General features: G+C 38.8%; 1 protein-coding gene across 2 annotated transcripts in view; it reads left to right on the top strand.

The window, feature by feature from the left end:
* Window positions 1-25005, top strand: part of dlg4a (discs, large homolog 4a (Drosophila)) — a 226302-nt gene that overhangs the window by 1030 nt on the left and 200267 nt on the right. The window lies entirely within an intron of this gene.

Here is a 25005-nt window from a genome sequence, read left to right as displayed (position 1 = left end):
TGTCCAACAGTACTGTTCAAACACAGTATAGCAGTATAAGTGCCATTTTTTAATGCATGCACAATTAATCAAGCAGTTTTGTAGTAAAATAAAATACTTAACAAAATGCTATCTTGGTTTCTCAAAGATAAGTGATCTTAAAAAGATAATTAAAGATATATTTCTTCTGTGAAGAACTCTTAGGGCCCTACACTCTCAGATATAAAGGTACGCGAGTTGTCACTGGGGTTGAACCTTTACAAAAGGTACACATTTTTACCTAAAAGTTCAATATTAATAGCTCAAAGGTACACATTGGCACCTAAAAAGTACAAAAGTGTTCCTCTTAAAATTTGTAGGTACTAATATATTCTTCTAAGTTACCAATATGGACCCTTCAAGTACAAATGTGTACCTTTCGAGAAGGTACCACCCTAGTGACAGCTCTCTTACACTGAAAATAAATATTCAAAGATGATTCCTTGGATTTACAATTTTTTTTTTAATGTTACGTGGTTGTAAACAATTTATTTGGGCTGAATTTTTTAACCAACAAATTAAGTTGAACATTATTGAATTTAATTAATTTGTTTAAATTCAACGCAAATAAATAGTTTGCAATAGTTCTGCATGCAACACTATTTTCAGTGTACTTTTATCTCTGAGATTGTATCATACACCCGGCACAGTACCGTGCAAGATGCGTTTGGCGTGATTTGTTGCTGTTTTCAGACCAGTGCAACCTTAATATTTTACATTTTGCGTCACTTTGTTTAAAAAGCGAATCCATTTGCAGCACTTTGGGTGTGCTGGTCTAAAAAGGAGGTGTGTTAAGGCGCATTGTTGACGCGTTGCTATTTTGATGAACTGCAATAGACAAAAGTCTAAAGTCCAGCGCAGAGTGCGTTAGTTATGCACCTACACTCTCAGAAATAAAGGTACACGAGCTGTCACTGGGGTGGTACCTTTTCAAAAGGTGTAACGTTTTACCTAAAAGGTCTATATTAATACCTCAAGGGTACATATTAGTACCTAAAAAGTACAAAAGCATTCCTCTTAAAGTTTTTAGGCACCTATATATACTTTTGAGGTACCAATATGGACCCTTTAAGTACAAATGTGTACCTTTTAAAAAAGTCCCACCCCAGTGACAGCTTGTGTACCTTTATTTCTGAGAGTGTATGTGGGTTCAAAACGCTTACACGTTGCTTAATACACACAGGATGTACAGCAATACACAAATATCTTTACAGATAAAAACAATTAAAGAATTAAAATAATACAAAAATTATTATTTTATACATAAATATAAAAACCACTGCCTCCATGCCTCATCTCGGAGGGTTTTTTTCAGTTTATTCATGACAATCTGTATTTGTATAATGTTATTATTATTCATTCATTCATTCTTTTTCTTGTCGGCTAAGTCCCTTTATTAGTCCGGGGTCGCCACAGCGGAATGAACCACCAACTTATCCAGCACATTTATACGCAGCGGATCCCCCTCCAGCCGCAACCCATCTCTTGAAAACATCCACACACACATTCACACACTACGGACAATTTAGCATACCCAGTTCACCTGTACCGCATGTCTTTGGACTGTGGGGGAAACTGGAGCACCCGGAGGAAACCCACGCAAACACAGGGAGAACATGCAAACTCCACACAGAAATGTCAACTGAGCCGAGGATCGAACCAGCGACCCAGCGACCTTCTTGCTGTGAGGCGACAGCACTACCTACTGCGCCACTGCATCACCATGTTATTATTATTAGCAGTATTATTAATTATATGAATATTTATATTTCTTTTAATATAAACAAGTTTAGATTTGTCCACCTGTGGGGTTTTAGAGACGCCTACATCACCATATGGGGCATAAGAACAGGATGTGTGTGTGGATATAGCTCACTTCATTATTATTGTTCATTTATTCTTTTGCTGAAAATTTAAACTGAATTTTGAAATAGTTTTGAAACAGATCTTTGCGCTTAACAAACAAAATGAAATATGTCGGCTAATGGATGTCTTCAGTGGAGTGTGTACAACACCGTTTCCTTATCTACGAAAGTAAAGGAGTAAAGAGTAAAAGTAAAGTAAAGAGAAAGTAAAGAGGCTGAATGGAGGAGGCTCGTTCTTTATTCTCGCGCTGCAGATGCGCCGTTTAACTGTTTTCTCGCTAGTGAAGCGTCCAGTTTATCCACTTACAAAGTCCGTCATGTAAATAACAAATGCGCCATGACACGACGCAACCGACTCTGATAGGGAAAGGGAGATGAGACTGATTAGTTTAATGCACGTTATGCTCAAAACACACCCAAACCTCATTAGGAGTATACGCACAACCCTGTTAGACCATGCACCGGAGCGCAGACTGTATTTTACTTACCCTAAAGTAGCAAAATGGAACGCGTCCTTGATGAATTTGTGCCATGCGCTTTAAACTTTGCGCCTACATATTAAAATGGAGCCCTCAAAGTTTTAATAGCATTGCACTCTATAAAAAAACACTGGGTTGTCATAACTCAATCTTGAGTTTGTTCATATTTGTGCCAACATTGAGTTATAACAACCCATCGTTTTCTAGAGTGCAATGCTATTAAAATAAATTGGTATTGATGGTTCCATGAAGAGCAAAAATAAATTTAAATTCAATTTAAATAAAGCAGGGGTCACCAAACTTGTTCCTGGAGGGCCGGTGTCCTGCGGATTTTAGCTCCAATCCTAATCAAACACACCTGAACATGATAATCAAGGTCTTGCTTGAAGCACCCAGGCAGTGGTGTTGAGGCAAGTTGGAGATAAACCCTGCAGGGACAACAATTCTCCAGGACCGAGATTGCTGAGACCTGAAATAAAGCATTTTGACCCAACAGTTGGGTTATTAAATATTTGATCCAACAAATTGGTTTATGACAACCCTAATTTTTTTAGAGTGTAGGAGTATTGAGAAACAATCAGAATTGGATGGCAGAGAAATTGTCTCTGGTCCAGTAGCTAGATTATTATTATTATTATTATTATTATTATTATTATTATTATTATTATTATTATTATTATTATTATTATAAAGTAGTATTTTATTATTATAATATATTTTTAATATTATTATTTTTATTATTATTATTATGATAATGATTATTTAAATTATTATATATATTTTTATTATGTCTATTATTATTATTATTATTTAAACTTTTATTATTATTATGATTGTTATTGTTATTATTATTATTATTAGTAGTAGTAGTGGTAGTAATATTTATTATTATTATTATTATTATTATTATTATTTGATGCTAAATAGCAGTTAAAAAGGGCAGTTCAGTGACATAAACGTCTATGGCATTTTTAGTCAATTTCCCTGTCATCTTGGCCCCGAGCCCTGGTTAATTTCTGACTCTGCTGTCGATTATTGTTATTATTATTATTATTATTATTATTATTAAATTTTTTTTATTATTATTATGATAATAAAGTAGTATTTTATTATTATATATTTTTAATATTATTATTTTTTATTGTTATTATGATAATGATTATTATTATTTAAATTATATTATTATTATTTTATTTTTTATTATTATTTCTATTGTTGTTATTATTTATTATTATTATTATTATTATTGTTATTGTTATTATTATTATTATTATTATTATTATTATTATTATTATTTTATTAAAATTATTATCATTTTTATTAGTGGTAATGTTATTTAATAATAATAATAATAATAATAATAATAATAATAATTATTATTATTATCATCATTATTATTTGTTGTTAAATAGCATTTAAAAAGGGCAGTTCAGTGACATAAACATCTATGGCATTTTTAGTCAATTTCCCTGTCATCTTGGCCACGAGCCCTGGTTAATTTCTGACCCTGCTGTCGATGAGAAAGAGGCGGAGGATGAAGATGATGATGATGGCTTACAAAGAAATGCACAGGAAATGAAGGAAAAAGAGAAGTGAGAGCGGTCCATTAAATTATAGAGGGAAGGACGTATCTGTGTGTGGGAGCCAAAGAATGAAAGGTCGGCTACAAGCGAAAGCTCACATGTGATTTGTCATCTAACTGCAGTTCGCGATTCGCTCTGTGTGTGTGTGTGTGTGGAGGTGAGACACATCCCACTGCTCCTGACGGCATGTGCCTCTTTGCCCATGTCGTGCTGCTGGCAGAGCTTTCCCAATGGTTTATGTAACATTGGCTGGTGCTTGCTTTTCCTGTGCTGGTGTCTGTTCTTGCACTTTTCCGATTTCTCGTTGTCTTCGGATCGACTCCCACCTTGCATGATCTTCCAAAACACTACTATGACCTCACTCCCCACCTCACAGACCCGCGGTGTCCAATGATTGAGCGAGAGTCAGAAGGTACAAAGAGAGAGAGAGAGAGAAATTAGCGCAGTGCCTGCTTTTGTGTGGGCTGAGATGGAAATGGTGCACTGGTCTATGGATATACGGTTATTAAAGACTGTACTGTGTTTTCAGTGAGCATCCCAATTGTACTGCTTTAGGCTTATGCTGTGTTTTGTTCAAGGATCATATTGATGCACAATGCTGACAAAGAGTCAACTGACATACTGTAAAATTAATGTAGAAAGCATATAAAGCTATCACTGACAGGTGTAAGATTGGAAATCTGAGCACAGTTTGTGAAATTTGTGGCATATTTAAACTCCAAATTGGAGATTTTGTAATGGAGAAGTGGAAATATCAGGGAAAAGTTTACATTTCAATGAATCTAAATGCTGTCCTGTACAAATACACAATATATACTGTGTTTTCAGTGAGGATCCTAATTGTTCTGTTCTAGGCTTTTGTTGTGTTTTGGTAAAGGAGCATGTTGGTGTACAATGCTGACAAAGAGTCAACTAAGCATGGAGCTGTAAAATGGATATATAAAGCATGGTATAGATATAAAACTCTGACTAGCATGTGTAAGTTTGGATATCTGAGCACAGCATTTTCTTAAAGCTTTAGATTGGAGATTTTTGATTGATTATTTAGTGGCAATGTTAGGCAGAAGTTTACATTTGCATCTCCATCAATCTGAATGCTGTCCTGAAAAAATAAACACTATATTCTGTGTTTTCAGTGAGGATCCCAATTGTGTGTTTTTTCCTACGAGGCTTTTGTTGGATCATGTTGTCGAACAATGTTAACTTTCCTTAAGAAAATATGGTTCACTGGAAATCTGAGCACAGTTTGAGAAATTGTTGGCATATATTTTTTACAAACAAGAAGGGAGATGTGGTAAATGCGAACTAGAGGTCTGCTTTCCCACTGCTGTACCACAGGAGCTGCGGGACCCGACCAGATTTCTTGCGTTGCGGGAATAAATTTCTGGATAAATCGCGAGAGCGGTCGGAAACTAGTGTAATTTTGAAAGGGAGAGGGTGCGCGGTCTAACAATTTTGCTCCCGAGCGAGCGAGCACGCCCGCATCCACGTGGATGCTGTTTATGTGTGTGTGTGTGTGTGCGTGATGCTGTGTGTCGCTTGGTGCTCTCTCTCTCTCTGTGTGTGTGTGTGTGTGTGTGTATGCGTGAATGTGTGTGTGAATGAGAGAAGGCGTCCCGCGCAGATCTCTAATACGAGCAAGACAAACAGGTGACCGCGAACCTAAGGTTGCGTATACGGTATTCAGTTTCTGAATGGTTTAGGCACAAGCCAACAGTTTGTTGAGCCTGAGCCTTACTGTCATGACTGTCAGTAACCGCTAGAGGGCACTGTAGTTCACTTGTTTTCTGTCAGCGAACTACAGTGGTTGAAGAACTACAAGTTCCATACATACCTTGTGCACACACCCGGAACCATGACTGTTTCTCAATATGCGTTCTTCAGCGGTCTTGCATCCTCGTGTTCTCGTGCAACGTCATCATCAGCTGCCAAAGTTCAGTTCCAATACTCAAGACCGCAAGTACGGAGGACGCTTGAAACATCCCGGATGTGTTCTTGATATCGAGGACGCACCGATGCAGACTTGAGCACCGAACTCGCTCTGGTAGTCCCAGAAGTCATTGCGACTGGAGGTGGAAAGCACAGCATTTCAAGAGTTCACACTTAGCTGATGATTGATAATAAGCTAGTTTGGCATGCTGTCCCGGGAGAGAGCCCCGAGCTCAAAAGATCCTCGAGCCCGGAGCTCCCTCCCATTGCAGGGCAAGAGGGGAGTTTGACTCGGGTAGATCTCGAGAACCTCCCCCTTCCTGCTGCGTAAGGATTGCTAAGGTGATGTGTTGCAGACAGAATTGAATTTGGTGCTAATTTGGTTTAATCAATTTACTTAGTCTCATGTTTTTGGGAGTGTGGGAGGAAACCGGAGGACCCGGGGAAAACCCACGCAAGCACGAACTCCGCACGAAAATGCTGACCGGTTGGGTGGATACCCAAGTCGGAGGCATTTATTGCTGTGAGGCTGCAGTGCTAGCCACTGGGCCGCCGTGCTGCCCTGTAGAAAAGAGGAGGAGAAGGGGTGGAAGGGGGGATTCTTCAAACGAAGATGACTTAAGGTAGGGCGTTTGGTTATTTATACTGGGTTAGGAATAGCCTGATTGGTGGTTTGTTCATTAGCTTGACTCGGGGCCAGCCGTGTCAATCATAAGCACGTGATCCTCTCGAAATTAGTTTATGAATAAACTTCACTTAATTTAGATTTTTTATTAGTTCAGAGATTTAACTCATTTACCTCAGGAGTTTCCCTAAATGAAACGCTGAAAGTAAACATTAACATGAATATCTTAATAAAGGAATAAACACATTAAGGGTGTTTGTTTGCTGAAATTCGTATTAAAATTTGTTTTATTTATATTGTGCACAGTATATTTATAATGTTTTTATGCAACGTATATATTTTGAAGAGGGGGGAAACAATAAATCGTTGTATGAGTGCTTTAATGTTTAAATAATTTAAAATTCATTTCTCAAAGGACGCGTTCTCTGCCCTCGCGGTCTCCTGAGTTCGTTCTTCCGAGGACACCTGGCAAGACCGCTCTCCACAAGAACGCAAGTTCGTTCTCTGCGTTCTTGGAATTGAGAAACAGCCTATCTACTGTATACTGATTTGCAACACAGCTGTCTCCGTTTCTGTTGATTTCCTGGACTATTTATACAGCCATTCTACCACTGTTTGTTAGTTTGTTGTTTGTCTTGTTTTGGTATGTTGATTCTGTGTAGTGTTTTTGTATCCTGCCTTAGTCTCGAATCTTGTTCTAGTTATCTGTCTTAGTTCCTGGTTTTGTTTGTTTGTTTACTATTTTGTTACTTTGGAGATTATTGATTTTTCTGTCACTGCACGTTTCATCATTAAAATTGCTATTGGATCCTACACCTTTTGTCTCCGTCCCTTCAACAACCGTGACACTTACGTCATAATTTTTTTTATTATGCACGGTAATACCGGATACCAAGGTAAAATAGGCAGGAGGTTTGACCGTATTAAAATTCGAATGAACTATCCCTTTAAGCATAAGGTTACATTTGCATCTCCATTCAATCCGAACGCTGTCCTGTAGAAATAAACAACTGCATTCCATGTATGAATATGCATATGGTTTCCTCCTTGTGTTCACAATCTTGTTTTGTCTTCACCTTGTGTTCATTATCCTGGTTTACCCAGACGTTATGAAGTGTCCATAACTAGCATTTACATTTTAATTAGCATCAGGCTTTATGACGCACAGAATGCATTTGCTCTGTTGATTATATCTTGCAACTAAATCGTTTGTAAATTAGACGAACAGCTCATTTGAACCGCTTAGCACCTTAAGTGTGTGCTAATTTATTATGCTAATTACTCCCTCTCGAAGTGTTCTTAATTACTAACATTTTTTTTTATTAAGGATAGCACAAAGTGGACTACTTAACTGAGTGGTATCGATCTGCATTTCATCGATTAGACTTGTTTCATTCGCTTCCATTCGTATGTGAGTGTGTCATACGCTTGTGTTAATACGTTTAGCATTTCACAGGGATACAAAGTTTGGTGAACTCTGACCTGCACATTCATATCATGCGGATATCTGTGAGTAATAAAGACAGAGCAGGTGGGATATTTTCACAGTCTTACAATGCTCAACAAAAGGTGCTTTATAATTATGGATATTACAGGGGTGGCACAGTGGCTCAGTGGTTAGCATTTAAGGGTGTCACGATCCTCCAAATCCTCGATTCGATTACATTTTCGATTCTAAAGGCACGATTCGATTTCGATTATGAATAATTAATTAATCAATGACCAATTAATTATTTGTAGCCTACCGTTTAAACTACCTGACCTGCATGGTCTTTGTTTTACCCATAAACAAATCATACAGTAAATGAATAAAGGCAAGATACACACATAATTACCACCTGTCAATCACTTTTTCTGCGGGACTCGTGAAAAGGCAGTGATCTGTGTCCTTATAATGGCGTCGGTAAAAAAAGAGGCACAACCAACAGGAACCAGCCAACAGTATCTGAGGTGTTCGCTAAAATGACTAAGTACAAGTGAGTGAAAGATTGAAGCAGTCCTCTGACTGCCTGGACCTGCTGTCTCGAGCGCATGGCTGTGAGTGCGTCTGTGTCTGTGTGGTCACGTGATGTGCATTTTCAGAGGTAGAGAGGAAGCAGGGCTGTTCAGAAATGCTACACGCCACTGTGGATGTCAAATCGTTGTCGTTCTAAAATGCCATTTAAAAACAAAGACAGTGTAAACAGGGCCTGAGTGTGTGCTTTTCGCGAGCGGATTTGCAACGGGGGCGGGCGGAGGATCGCGATGCCGGTTTTGTCTATCGGACGAACCGTACGTAATACGTACATAGCAGAGCTTGCAAAACTGTGTTTTTTTTTGTCGACAACACGAACGCTGTCAACATAACTCACTGGAAATCCAAAATGCTTCCACACTGGCGACTTCATTGAAAGAGGAGAGGGTTTAAGTTCTGTCGACGGGTCTCCTGTGTCTGCAGTTTAACAAGCACTTCAACAAGCCTGTTTTTTTCCCGCTTGGCAAGCCAAGCTGACGTGACATGGGGGCGTGGCAGCATCGACGATTCTATTTTTTGATTCGATAATCGAAATTGAGCATAAATTTCGATCGATTTCAATTAAAAATCGAAATCGTGACACCCCTATTAGCACTGTTGCCTCAGAGCAAGAAGTTCGCTGGTTCGAGTCCCGGCTTGAACAGTTGGCATATCTGTGTGGAGTTTGTATGTTCGCATGTTTCCTCCTGGTGCTCCGGTTTCCCCCACAGTCCAAACACATATAGTTGAATTAGGTAAGCTGAATTGTCCGTAGTGTATGTGTGTGAATGAGAGTGCATGGATGTTTTCCAGTGTTGGGTTGCAGCTGGAAGGGCATCCACTGCATAAAACACATGCTGGATAAGTTGGTGGTTCATTCCACTGTGGAGACCCCAGATTAATAAAGGGACTAATAATAGTCAGTAAATAATAATAATAAATACTAATCAGTGCACATTTGTTTTTGTTCAGCATCCTTAGTCAGCGATTCAGAGACCTTTTGCTCCCCCTTTTTAATCCATAAAGTTTGCGACAGATTCCCGCTTTTTTTTTTTTTTTTTTCAGAGCTGGAGTTGTGGGTGAATTATGTACGGTGCTGGTGTACATCTGTGTGTGTGTTATATGTTTCCTCAGCATGTGTCCTATTTTGATGTGCCAGAATCAGTTTTGTGTGTGTACCAGTGTGTGTGTGTGTGTGTGTGTGTGTTTGCTCATCTGTGGCCACAGATGCATGTGAATGTCACTCAGTTCCTGTTGGCTTCATTTGATTTAAGCCTGTTCCCTTGGCAACAGAAGCAGGCGCCTGCTCTCGTCAGCTGACAGAAGCAGACAATATGAAGTGGGCTGGAGAGACGAGCGATAGAGAAGGTTTCTCTGTGTTTGTAGAGGTGTGTGTGTGCGTGTGTACGTGATCACTGATAAGCTGCACGTGTCAGTGTGCGAGCGCTCTGAAGGTTTGGGTTCGATGTTCTCTCTGAAGAGGAACTGGTTGTATGTGTGTGTGTGTGTGTGTGTGTGTGTGTGTGTGTGTGTGTGTGTGTGTGTGTGTGTGTGTGTGTGGTTGTTTTTGTGATGTACAGTTGAAATCAGAATTATTTTTCATTGTCAAATATTTCCTAATTGATGTTTACCAGATTCAGGAATTTTTCACAGTATTTAAGCAATGCATTTAGGCATGGTCAAGAAACTATGTGGTGTCATTATGGAGCAAAATCTCTGAGGAATGTTTCCAGTAACTTGTATCTATGCCATGAAGGATTAAGACAGTTCTGAAGGCAAAAGAAGGTCCAACCCGGTACTAGTAAGGTGTGCCTACTAAAGTGGCCTTAAGCATTTTCTTTCAATTGTATTCAGAACAAGCCATCATTATACAACGACCTGCCTAACTACCCTAACTTATTAAGCCTTTAAACACTTATTAAGTATGGAACAAAATCAATGCCAATTGTATTGAAATAAAAAGCGTATCTGATAACACAAGCTGAATAAAATAGTACATGTAATTAACAACTGATTGCATTTTAATGACTTGGATGGCCAGGGTTTGTATTTTTAGGGCCTGAAATTTAACACAGCTGTTTACTTAAGCTGTGTATATTTCAACTAAAAATATTTCAAACATGAAAACACACTTCAATAATTCATATTCAATTTCCAGATTTCATGTATGATATTTAAAAGACAATTTTCAGGTCATTTTATTTCAGTTAAAAATTTGCTTCCAAAAGTTCAGTAGATCAAATTCGCCTGTTTAAATTTGACATTGACAATATTAAGTGCTACTTTTTGTTTTTATTGTGTTTTTATTTGAATTGATTGTTCTAGCTGTCCTGTACGGTGACCTTGAGTGTCATGAAAGGCGCCTTTCAATAAAATGCATTATTATTATTATTATTATTATTATTATTATTATTATTATTATTGATAAATAATTATATGATAGGTGTTTTAACATGAAGTTATTTTTGATTTGCCTCTCTTTATAGCTATGAAATAGTTTGATAATTCACAAAATGTTCACGTTCCAATGACATCACCGCATTGAAATGGTCTGTACTGTACAAACTGTATTTCCATTGTCATATTGCTCACAGGAGACTAGCTTTACTATCATACAGAATTTTACTTTAAGCCTTTTGTAAAATTTGTAGCATTTAAAGGGGTCCAACCCACCCTGGCCATACTCTGCTCATGAGCATCATGCAGGCTGCATCCAGATACTAATGGCAAAATGGTCTATAAATACAATGGAAATTAATGAAATGTCCCCACAATTCAGAAAAACAAATCTGTGTGTGTGTGCATGTGTGCGCAGAAGAGGAGGTTTACCCTTTGAAAGCCTCTTCAGATGGACTGAAACTGGATCTCTCCCTGTGGTGACTGAGATTGAGCCAAATCTGGCTCTGCAGACTGTGACAGTGGATGAATCTGCCTCATGGTGACCAATAAATGTCTCTCGCTGTATTTCAATGGAGCTTTTTTGATGCGACATAATAGGGCTGCACGATTTTGGAAAGAAATCCACATTGCAGCATTCTGCTATTCTGCAAAATAGTCATTCATTTTCTTAGTCCCTTCATTAATCTGGGGTCGCCACAGCGGAATGAACCGCCAACTTATCCAGTGTTTGTTTTACGCAGTGGATGCCCCTCCAACTGCAAACCAACCCTGGGAAACATCTATACACACTCATTCACACACATACACTACGGACAATTTAGATATACCTAATTCATTCATAGCGCACCTGGAGGAAACCCACGCCAACATAAGGGAGAACATGCAAACTCCACACAGAAATGACAACTGACCCAGCTGGATAAACAGACAGACAACAGACCCTTGGATAAATACACTCACCGGCCACTTTAGTAGGCACACCTTACTAGTACCGGGTTGGACCTTCTTTTGCCTTCAGAACTGTCTTAATCCTTCATGGCATAGATACAAGTTACTGGAAACATTCCTCAGAGATTTTGCTCCATAATGACACCACATAGTTTCTTGACCATGCCTAAATGCATTGAGTTGCTGCAATGTGATTGGCTGATTAGAAATTTTCATTAAGGGGCAGTTGGACAGGTGTACCTAATAAAGTGGCCAATGAGTGTATATCACGGTGTTATGCTTCCTGCTCCAAAATATGTTCTTTGTATGTAAATACATTTTTAAGTAAGTGTATTTGTGTATTGCTTAAGATCCTACTTTACATTCACACATATAATTCATACTCCATTTGTTAGAGTTTGTAATGACTCCATATAACAAGCGCTATAAGTGAATTAAATAAGCTAAATTGGCCGTAGTGTATAAGTCTGTGTCAATGAGAGTGTATGAGTGATTCCCAGTACTGGGTTGCAGCTAGAAGGGCATCCACTGTAAAACAAATGCTGGATAAGTTATCGGCTCATTCCGCTGTGGCGACCCCTGATTAATAAAGGGACTAAGCCTAAGGTAACTGAATGAACGAATGAACATTGTAATATCCATGCTGAACTAATATATTGCGCAGCACAACATAATATTATCTTTAGATTAATTCATTTGGCAGATGTGTTAAAACTCAAGTTGCTATGAATTCAAAAAGGTTTTCGTCATTAAATGAATTTAAAACAGGTTTCACCAGTAAATGAATCGCAGAAGTATCATTGACCTTGGTGCTGTTCGCATCACGCAGCTACAGCAGCTTTAAAGTCTTTGTTTCAGGCGCTTTATAATTTTGTCAATGCAGCAGGTTTGTGATATACACTTTTTAGAGGAAAACTTGATGTTTAGAACAGTGTTTCCCAACCCTGTTTCTGAAGGCACGCCAACAGTACACATTTTCAACCTCTTCATAATCGAACACACCGGAATCAACTCATGAGAACATTAGAAGCGACTCCAAAACCTGAAGCTAATGGGTCAGATAAGGGAGACGTCCAAAATACCCTAGTAGCAAAGAATTCTGGCCCAGATTTGGCATAAAGCTGGCACAGCAGGCATTCATCCGGCACTGGCATACAGCATGTGGGCTAAACATGGCCCGGGTTTGGCAGAGGTGGCACCGTCTTTAAGGGGGCACACAAGATTTGGGCCAGATGAAAAACGTAGTATTTGGCCCAGATTTAAAAATTTGAAAGTGGGCCATGTGAGTTTGGCCAGTCTTGACCCACATTTAAAATACACTAAAATCATTTTTGAGTAAAGAAAAAAAATTCTACCAATCAGGTCACTTTGAGAAAAAGCGTGCCCATAGTGTGCCTAAAGCGCATCACTCCATGGTTTTATCAATTTCATTGCAATCGTGACACACCAACCTATCTGGCCCAGTTCAGGCCCAGTTATGAGTTATTAACTTGGCTGAGACTTGGCCCAGATATGGTCTGTGTTTGGCCCTTGTCTGGAAGCCAGATTTGGTCCAGTCATGTACCGTAATTCACTGCGGCATGTGGGCCAAGCAAAACCTGATTGTGTGGGCCAGAGCTGGGCCAGAGAAATTTTGCTATGTGGGTATGTGCTGTTGGTGTGTCTTCAGGGACAGGGTTGGGATGGAATAGTAGTTGCACACATGTATGCAAAATCTCAGTCTGCGCAGATATGTCTTGATGAGATGTGTGGTTGTGGCTGGAGTTCAAGTCGAGGCTCAGAAGATCAAGTGTTCTGTCAGAATGCGCAGCGGGTACAGACTCTGCGGCGGTTTATACCTCTGAGGTCACTTTACTGTACACTGAAAGCAGAAAAACCATCAGTTATAGTTCACTCGTTAACCTAGTAACACCGGAGTTATGAAATAATAGTCCGAAAATGTGTTCTTCTCATAATGTAACAGTGCTTTGAAGTAAATATCTGACAAAGGACAGTTTTAGGCTGCAGGGGTGTGTTTCTGACAATGGCAAAAACAATGATATGGGTCAAAATTATTAATTATTATTAAATGTATTATCATCTTTTCTTTTATTCCAAAAATCATTAGAATATTAAGTGAAGATGGGCGACACGGTGGCTCAGTGGGTAGCACTGTCGCCTCACAGCAAGAAGGTTGCTGGTTCAAGTCCCAGCTGGGTCAGTTGGCATTTCTGTGTGGAGTTTGCATGTTCTCCACGTGTTGGCGTGGGTTTCCTCCTGGTGCTCCGGTTTCCCCCACAGTCCAAACACATGCGCTATAGGTGAATTGGTTGAACTAAATTGGCCGTAGTGTGTGTGTGTGTAAATGAGTATGGATGGATGCTTCCAATACTAAGTTGCAGCTGGAAGGGCTTCCGCTGTTGGCGGTTCATTCCACTGTGGTGTCCCTTGATTAATAAAGGGACAAAGCTAAAGGTAAATTAATGAATGACTGTTTAGTCAGTTTGACTGATTTACGTTGATATGACTAAACATAAACATTTGATTTAACAACAAAAAAAAGTAAGGCAGGAATATTTTTTAGATATGTAAGTTCAGCAACTGCTTTAAATCTAAATTTAGTGTGAACTCTTGAAAGTCGTTTTACATTAAAAGTATAATTTATATAATAAGAACTCTTAAATGGAGGCTTCTGAAATGGTAACTGATTTTCAGGGACCACGCAGTTGATTTACTTTGCATTTAGAATTGTGTAAAAGTGTTGTCGTTGCTGTAGTAGTGGACATTGTAATAGTAGTAGTAGTAGTATAAGTAGTAGTAGACATTGTTGTAGTATCAGTGGGAGTAGACGTAGTAGTAGTCGTTGTTGTAGTAGTAGTAGCATCAGTAGTAGTAGTAGTAGACATTGTAGACGTATTAGTCGTTGTTGTAGTATTAGTAGCAGTAGTAGTAGTAATCGTTGTTGTTGTAGTAGTAGCATCAGTAGTAGTAGTAGACATTGTAGTAGTATTAGTCGTTGTTGTAGTAGTAGTAGCATCAGTAGTAGTAGTAGACATTGTAGTAGTATTAGTCGTTGTTGTAGTATTAGTAGCAGTAGTAGTAGTAATCGTTGTTGTTGTAGTAGTAGCATCAGTAGTAGTAGTAATCGTTGTTGTTGTAGTAGTAGTAGCAGTAGTAGTAGTAATCGTTGTTGTTGTTGTTGTTGTTGTTGTAGTAGTAGTAGCATCAGTTGTAGTAGTAGACATTGTAGTAGTATTAGTCGTTGTTGTAGTATTAGTAGCAGTAGTAGTAGTAATCGTTGTTGTTGTAGTAGTACTAGCAGTAGTAGTAGTAATCGTTGTTGTTGTTGTTGTAGTAGTAGTAGCAGTAGTAGTAGTAATCGTTGTTGTTGTTGTTGTAGTAGTAGTAGCAGTAGTAGTAGTAATCGTTGTTGTTGTAGTAGTAGTAGCAGTAGTAGTAGTAATCGTTGTTGTTGTTGTTGTAGTAGTAGTAGCAGTAGTAGTAGTAATCGTTGTTGTTGTTGTTGTAGTAGTAGTAGCAGTAGTAGTAGTAATCGTTGTTGTTGTTGTTGTAGTAGTAGTAGCAGTAGTAGTAGTAATCGTTGTTGTTGTAGTAGTAGTAGCAGTAGTAGTAGTAATCGTTGTTGTAGTAGTAGTAGCAGTAGTAGTAGTAATCGTTGTTGTTGTTGTTGTAGTAGTAGTAGCAGTAGTAGTAGTAATCGTTGTTGTTGTTGTTGTAGTAGTAGTAGCAGTAGTAGTAGTAATCGTTGTTGTTGTAGTAGTAGTAGCAGTAGTAGTAGTAATCGTTGTTGTTGTAGTAGTAGTAGCAGTAGTAGTAGTAATCGTTGTTGTTGTTGTTGTAGTAGTAGTAGTAATCGTTGTTGTTGTTGTTGTAGTAGTAGTAGCAGTAGTAGTAGTAATCGTTGTTGTTGTTGTTGTAGTAGTAGTAGCAGTAGTAGTAGTAATCGTTGTTGTTGTTGTTGTAGTAGTAGTAGCAGTAGTAGTAGTAATCGTTGTTGTTGTTGTAGTAGTAGTATCAGTAGTAGTAAACGTTGTTGTAGTAGTAGTAGTATCTGTAATAGTAGTAGTAGTAGTAGTAGTAGACGTTTTTGTAGTATAAGTCAGTGTTGTAGTAGTTGCATCAGTAGTAGTAGTAGTAGACATTGTAGTAGTATTAGTCGTTGTTGTATTAGCAATATCAGTAGTAGTAGTAGTAGTGTCAGTAGTAGTAGGAGTAGACGTTGTAGTGGTGGTCATTGTTATAGTATTAGTATTAGTAGTAGTACGTTGAAGAAGTATTAGTCTTGTGGCGGAACGTCAACCGTCTTTGTTCTGCTCAGTATGACAGGCTGATGGATGCGTGCTGTATCTCCGATATTATAAATCGTTAAAATAGGCACTGTCCTTATAAATAAACTGCATATATGCAATCTAAATAACTACATTCTCGTCTGAAAAAGCCTCGAAAGTACAACAGCTGCAATATTTGTCAAACTGTATTCCTCTGCTTGCCACTCGTGTGGGCGGAGTAAAAGAGGCTGTACGAGTTTTGATATTGCAGAATATCGCACCGCTATCAGCCACTATATATTTATTTATTTATTTATTTATAGATTTTTTTCTCTTATGTATGTACTCTGACCCGGCGAGGCAGTGGCGCAGTAGGTAGTGCTGTCGCCTCACAGCAAGAAGGTTGCTGGGTCTCTGGTTCGAGCCTCGGCTCAGTTGGCGTTTCTGTGTGGAGTTTGCATGTTCTCCTGACGTTCGTGTGGGTTTCCTACGGGTGCTCTGGTTTCACCCCACAGTCCAAAGACATGCAGTACAGGTGAATTGGGAAGGCTAAATTGTCCGTAGTGTATGAGTGTGTGTGTGAATGTGTGCGTGGATGTTTCCCAGAGATGGATTGCGGCTGGAAGGGCATCCATTGCGTAAAAACTTGCTAGATAAGTACGCGTTTCATTCCGCTGTGGCGACCCTGGATTAATGAAGGGACTAAGCCGACAAGAGAATGAATGAATACTCTGACCTGTCCACCTAGTTATCGGTGCATGCAAACACACGCACCTGCCAGTACCTGACTGCATTGTTGTTGTTGTTTTTTTATTTGTTCTTTGTTGTTTTGATTTCTTTGTACGTGATCCCAATTTGCGTCCCTTTTCCATTATATAATTTTAAAAAAGGCTTGTGTAAAAGTACATTTCCAGCTTTACTCCTCTACAAAGCGTTCATCCAATCATTTCAGTTAAAAAAAAAATCTCCCTCATACTCATTAGCATGACTGTTAATATGTTTTGCGATAGCTGAAAATAACAGGATTTGGCTAATCGTACCAAATCAAGTGTGGATGAACGGCACCACAAACAGCCCTTGTTTATCAATCTCCATCATTACTGACAACAAAAGCTGTGAATAAATCACAAATCTCTCACGAAAACCACTTTTCCCCCCTCAAACTCTTGTAAATTTGAGTCATCAAGCAGCCCAGAAATCTGAAGTGATGAAACTGTCGAAACTGAATGTGTAGTGGTGCTGAGTACGAAGCGCTCTGCGTGCTGCAAAAGCTTGTTTATTCAACCTTAATTTTAATCCGTGGGGGGTAAATTACGGTTCTGCTCCATGCAAGATTTTCACTTACACCTACATCTGTGGAAATTAGCAAAGAAAATATTGCAGTTTGTTTGAAGGTCAGGTTCTGTGTGTTTAAAGAGCGCAGCCTTATTTATTAGAGGAATTGGAGTTAACATTGACACCTCTGAAATGCAGAACCCACACCAACCATTTAAAGGGGAAGTTCATCAGCCAGGAATTCAATCATTATTGACTCACTCTTTTGTTATTTCTTATTTGCTGTTACTTTTATGAGATGGAGACTCCGGTTGCATTAGTAATTCAATTCAATTGAATTCAGCTTTATTTGTATAGCGCTTTTACAATGTAGATTGTGTCAAAGCAGCTTCACATAAATGGTCATAGCAACTGGATCAGGGTAGTTCAGTTTTTAGTGTTTAAGTTCAGTTCAGTTTAGCTCAGTTCAGTGTGGTTTGAAGTCATTATTGAGAGTCCAAACACTGAAGAGCAAATTCATCGATGAGTAGCTTTTCAGATCCTGAACCATGCAAGCCAGTGGCGACAGCGGAGAGGGAAAAAAAACTTCACCAATTGGAGAGCGAAGAAAAAAAAACCTTGAGAGAACCAGACTCAGTTCGGCACGACCATTTTAATTTCTCCGCTGGCCAAAAGTCTTGTGCAGAGCTGCAGTCTCAGCAGTGGAGGCTGGAAGCTGGCTTCAGCGAAGACTCGTCTGTCCCTGGAGCGTTACTGGAATCAGTCTCATACACTCTACTCCCCCATGACCACCACAGCAGCTGCTCAGGATACGGCCTGGTCCCAGATATGGGCACCTTGGGATCATCTCGTCGCTGGTCTTGGGTCCAATCAGTGACTCCGCATAATCTGAGGACCTCGGGTTGAGTATCCCCAGGTCGAAATGGAGAATAAAGAGAATAATTAGCATAGTGTATATAAACAAGCACTATGAATATAGTCCACTTAAACGTGCTTTTATTTTATATGGAGCACGTGGGTTTACAGGGACCATGTGTTGAGATCAAATGTGACCCTACAACACAGAAAAAGTCTAATGTAGCACATTTATATTTGGTCAAAGTGACTGATGTTTCTTTTATGTCAAAAATCATTCGAGGGGCGGCACAGTGGCTCAGTGGTTAGCACTGTTGCCTCACAGCAAGATGGTGCAATTTTGGTGAGCCTATGCAAATTGTAGCCTCAGTTTCCTGTTCTTAGCTGACAGGAGTGGCACCCGGTGTGGTCTTCTGCTGCTGTAGCCCATCCGCCTCAAGGTTGGACGTGTTGTGTGTTTAGAGATGCTCTTCTGACAGAATTGTTGTAACAATATCTCCATTCACACAGTGATACCGGTCAATATATAGAAAATTTCCGTAACGACTTTACCGGTAAATTAAAAAAAACTGCTGTTCACACAGGCGAGGACGTTACGGAATTTTTCCGGAAAAGAGCATTCACAATTCCATTCCAAAATACCGGTAAATTCTGACATCATTAACCAGAAATGAGCTCTAAACGGCTGCGCTTGTGTTTGTAAACATTTGACTACATTACAACCTCTGTGGATGGATCAGTATTGTGAACAACTTCGATGAAAACATATAGAGAAACACTTTCGCATGTCGAGATGTTCATGATATGTGTGTGTGCTGGTGCTCAAGGGCTGTTTCACGGGCACACGCAAAGCTTAAACAAACAATGCCATATCATAAGCATCTTATCGATAATTATTTACACGGTTGGCATTAAGATGAACATATAAACGTTATCTAACTAATTTCTAGCTGCTAAATGTGTCTGGAAAAATATTCAAAGGCTTTTATTCTCATAAACCGCGCGGACGTCAATGCGTCTGACTGTTCTGATTGGCTAAAGTAGATGTCTCACGTCAGCACGTTCTAGACGTGCACGTGCTCTTTCCAGCAATCTTCCTTCTGCATTCACACAGCGCAGCATTCCGGCAAATTACAGGTAATGTTACAACTTCTCTTTCCAGAAATAGCTAGAAGGAATTTATCGGTATTTTCAAAACGGGCCTGTTCACACATACACACCTTTCAGGAAAATTGCTGGTAATTTTCAGGAAAGGTCTGTATGTGTGAAAGGGGCTAATGTGTGTATATATATATATATATATATATATATATATATATATATATATATATATATACCAGTACCTGCGTTGTTGTTGTTTTTTTATGTATCTGTTCTTTGTTTTGATTTGTAAGTTGATTTGTGTGCCTCTTGCATATTATATATAAAAAAGACTTGTGTAAAAGTACATTTCCAGCTTTACTCCTCTACAAAGCATTCATCTGATCATTTCAGCTGACAGGAGTGGCACAGAACTGTCGCTCACTGGATATTTTCTCTTTTTCGGACCATTCTCTGTAAACCCTAGAGATGTCCCGGTAGATCAGCAGTTTCTGAAACACTCAGATCAGCCCGTCTGGCACTAACAACCATGCCACGTTTAAAGTCACTTAAATCCCCTTTTTTCCCCTTTCTGATGCTCGGTTTGAACTAGAGCAGATCGACTTGACCATGTCTACATGCCTAAATGCATTGAGTTGCTGCCATGTGATTGGCTGATTAGAAATTTGCGTTAACAAGCAGTTGGACAGGTGTACCTAATAAACTGGCCGGTTAGTAAATATCCATGTCAGAGCTCAGCCACAACAAATGTCATTGGTTCTTACATGTCCAAACATGACACACCAAGATTCAATACATGAAAGTGTGAATGTGATTTCTGAACTATGACTGAGAGACTTCTTATGGGAATTTATTATTTTTAGGTCTATTCCTTACAACGAAAGACTTCTGAAGAACTGTTTTTTACTCTTAACAGGCTCATTAGAAATATGAGCTTTACCATAAAAACCATTAAAACATACTTAAACATACAGTACGTTTGTCTGCAGTTTATAGGTAAAATGAACACTAGGGGGCAGTATAACGACAACAACTCTAGTTTGATATTAACAGGGACATTATTAAGGAATAAAGGAATATTTTCAAGCAGTTCTTTGCACAGCACTAAATGAATACCAACTTAACACTATGGGCTCTATTTTGACGATCCATGCGCAAAGTGCATAGCGCAAAAGCAATTAGCGCGTGTCGGAATCCAACTTTTGCTAATTTAAGGACAGAAAAATCAGCTTTGCACCACGGCGCATGGACTAAAAGGGATGAGCTTATTTTTTAATGAGTTATAGGTGTGATTTGAGAATAAACTAACCAGAGTCTCATCTTCTATTCCCTTTAAGAGTAATTTGCGTTGCGCCATAAGTGCATTTGCCATTTACATGGCGACTTTGTTAGTGGAAAAACTGAACGCTTCACTTGCCAGAAAACAGTTAAACAGAGCATCTACAGCGCGAGAATGAGAGATGAGCCTTCTCATTATCTACTTTCACTTCCGCTCTCGTGGATAAGGAAACCTTGTATGCACAGACATCCATTAGCCTATAAATAATTAATTTTGTTTGTTTAGCGCAAAGATTTGTTTCAAAACTATTTCTAAATTCAGTTCTAATTTCCAGCAAATTAATGAATGAACAATAATAACGAAGTGTGCTCAAAAGCCTGAGTTATATCCAAATACACATGCTGTGCCCCATATGGTCTAATACCTTACAGGTGGGCAAATCCAAACTTGTTTTTAATAAAACAAATGTACATATTCATATAATAAATAATACTGCTAATAATAATAACATTATACAAAAGCAAACTGAATGAACTGAAAAAGCCTCCCGAGATCAAGAAGGCATGAAGGCAGTGGTTTTTACATTTATGTAGGCTAGAAAATAATATGTTTTGTAATATTTTAATCTTTTATATTTATATCCTATAGGCTATATATCCTTATTATATCCTATATATATCCTTAATATTTTAATTCTTTTTCATTTGTAAAGATATTTGCGTATTGCTTTACATACTGTCTGTATTAAGCAATGTGTAAGCGAGGCGCACAACTAACGCGCTCTGAGCTGGACAGTAGACCAGCTTTGATCTGATCCATTTGAACCGTCTATTTAAGTTCCTTAAAATAGCAACGCCCAAAAATGCGCCTCAATACGCCTTCTTTTTTAGACCTTAACGCCTATGGGCGCACATATGAGCGCAAATGCATTTGCTATTTAAACAGCGTGGCACAAAACGTCAAAACGACTCTTGCGCCAAGTTGAAACTAGCAAACAACTATTGCGTCGCACCTTGCGCCACAATGCGCCGGGTGTATGATAGGTAAATAACTATCACATGGTCTGACCAAGAAGGTGACAATCTAATACGTGAAAGAAATTTATTACCAGCAAAACCCAAACAAAACAGTCTCCATTTAATTCACTTATTCAGTCCTGCAGCTGAACTGTATTAGTGGACTAATATGGGGAATGAGGCTGGGCCCAGGGCTGCATTTCCCTAAAGCATCGTAAGCTTAAGTAGATTGTAAAAATGATTGTGTGACTGGTTTTAATGTTACCTCCAAAAGCATCGTAAATTACGTAGCACTTAACAACCCCGCCGGTGCTACGCCATCCAACCTGCTCTGAGCTGGTATCGAACCGGCGTTCTTCCGCATGGGAGTCGGTTGCACTACCAAGGAGGCTAAAGACTATGGCCCCTAGCATCTGTCACTAGAGATTTACCTGCACAGCACTTACTAGCTGGCCTCCGTTACACTTACTAAGTTTCTTATAGTCTGTTAAATGTCTGTTGAAGGAGCAGTATCAACAGATATTCAGCAGACAGTCTACTAATGCTCAAATGGACCATCAAAATAAAGTGTTACCTTATTTGCTAATTAATAACCTCATGTAGAACTCTGAATCTGCGTGTCAAATGCTTTTACAGCCTTCCTGACTGACTGAATGAAATACGCTGTTTTCCACCAATCCGGGGGCTGAAATATAATTGGCTGAACTGGCAGTGGGTGGGTTAAAAGAACCAAAACAAAGACAGCAATCTGGCACGTCACGCACATTTTCAAAGCTGAATATCTGACTTCAGCATTGTTTTTCAGATAAACAAGTATGTTCACTTAGCATTAAGGCTGGGCTTTTTTTTTATTAATTTGAATTTACGTTTTGAAGACGATTTAATTTTATATTAAATAGAGAAATCCCGTTTTTTTTTTATATATATTATAATGGCACCAATGTGCTTTGGTTCACTCTGTATGAAGCAGGTCACACACCAGAAGCACCGCTCAGCGCCGCGCCGCACCACGTAGCGTCATGGATTTTAGAATTCTAAACAGGTTTCTATACACACACCGGCACTGCCCAGAACGCAGTTCATGTTTCAGCCGCGCCACAGAGCGCCATCTGATTACTTTCATGTTAAATATCATACGAATGTGCGCGTCTGGTGTGTGATACTTTAAACTGTCATGTTGCGCGCCGTGTCGATGCTTGACTGCCTGTTAAAGCGTGAAGTCATCTAGGATTTTACTTGTTGCATTAGTCTGAGTCACGTCTGTGTGGATTGTCAAGACATATTCCCTCATCAAGTCAATAAACTCAATCTCAACATGTATGAAGGATGTAAAAACCTGCCATGTGAAAAACCGCGCCGATCTTAGTTCGAACCGCGCTGATATTTTGGTTTGAACACGAGCAGAGGTGAGGGCCTGTAGCAGTGAAAATGAAAGTACCCGCCCCCATGACGTCATTTAGCGGACTTAGTTGAAAACCAGACAGATCAGGCAGCATAACACAGAGAGAGCTTTCGGATGAGACGTTAAACCGAGGTCCCGACTCTCTGTGGTCGTTAAAAATCCCAGGATGTCCTTCGAAAAGAGTAGGGGTTTAACCCCGGCATCCTGGCCAAATCTGCCCACTGGCCTCTTTCCATCATGGCCTCCTAACCATCCCCATATTCAATTGGCTTCATCACTTTCTCCTCTCCACCAATCAGCTGGTGTGTGGTGTGCGGTCTGGCGCAAAATGGCTGCCGTCGCGTCATCCAGGTGGATGCTGCACACCGGTGGTAATGAGGAGATCCCCCCCATTGTGTAAAGCGCTTTGAGTGCCCAGAAAAGCGCTATATAAATGTAAGGAATTATTATTATTATTATTATTAGCTGCAAAGCCCATGAAATGATTTATATTTAAAAGAGGAAAAAAGAAAAATAGATTAAATATATTATTTTATATTAGACACACATCTGGTGCTTGTATTTGCTCCTGCTATACGTCCACAACTTCACACATTGGGTTATATTTTCCATGTTCACACTGCAAAAAATGCTTTTCTTGCTTAGATTTTTTGTCTTGTTTCTAGTCTAAATATCTAAAATTTCTTATACCAAGAAGCATTTTCTAAACAAGCAAAACATATTACAAAACATATCAATAATCTCCCAATGGGGTAAGCAAAATAATCTTACGTCAAAAGAAAAAACAAGATTAATTTGCCAATATTAAGCAAATTAATCTTGTTTTTTCTTTTGACGTAAGATTATTTTGCTGACCCCATTGGCAGATTATTTTGCTTGTTTTAAGGAAAAACTCACTTAATATTGGCATATTATTTCTCAAAACAAGACAATATGTTTTGCGTGTCTAGAAAACTCCTCTTGATTTAGGAATTTTTAGATATTTGGACTAGAAACAAGACAAAAAATCTAAGTAAGAAAAGCATTTTTTGCAGTGCAGTCCTTTACTTCCACTGTATCTTTTAAGAAAAAGGCAGCAGCATTACAACCTGTCATTCAATCAGAAGACAAAGTCAAAGCCGAGCTGACAGCCAATCTTTCCTAGGCTCAGCAAAACTTGCAAAAAATACCTCTGTATTCCTGCAACTGCAATATTTACACAAATATTTCTTATTCAAATCTTCTGCAACGCTATTTTACTCGTGAATTTGTTTTACATTTCTTTACACCTTGTTGACCAGTTTATGTACGGCATGGCCATTAAAAATACAATGTTCCTTAACCAGATGGTTTTTCAAGTTACCTATAAAGAGAATGTTACTTCAGTCATGTTGTTGTAATGTTTTAAGTTGACTAGTTACACAATACAAAAATCGAAATCATGAACCGTGAATCGTTCAAACTTTATAAACATTTTTTTTTTTGCCATATCGCCCAGCTCTACTTAGCATTCATTCATTTTCTTTTCGGCTTAGTCCCTTTATTAATCCGGGGTTTCACGTAGCATGTTTCTTAAATATCTGCAAACATATTATGGTATTTTTATGCTTTAGAAGGGTCACAAACTTGCATACAGCATCTTTAATGTGTTTTCTATGATCTGTTGAAACATTTAGAAACACATGAACTGAGCCAGTGTGATTATAAAAAGTAGAATCAATGCATATTTACACTTAAAGATTAGCTACAGTCACACGCTGTGAATATACAACCCTTGTAAGTGATTTTTGCATAATAGGTCCCCATTAAAGGATTTTTGGAGAAGAATAAAAAAAGGCTGATACTGATATCTTAAGCAGGAGGAAGAATTGCTGGCTTGTGTTTATCTTAAAGGGCTAAGTTGGAATGAGCGGGAAGCATTTGTAAATTCGAGAGCTGTAGGCAAGATTTGAGTGAATAAAGACTTCAGGCTTTTCCTCGCTCAAGACTG

The sequence above is a fragment of the Danio rerio genome, chromosome 5 (assembly GCF_052040795.2).
Source record: "Danio rerio strain M-AB ecotype USA chromosome 5, GRCz13ab, whole genome shotgun sequence".
In the NCBI taxonomy this organism is placed as follows: Eukaryota; Metazoa; Chordata; class Actinopteri; order Cypriniformes; family Danionidae; genus Danio; species Danio rerio.
Note: the sequence above shows the minus strand (reverse complement) of the source record. Positions and strands in the feature narration are given on the sequence as shown.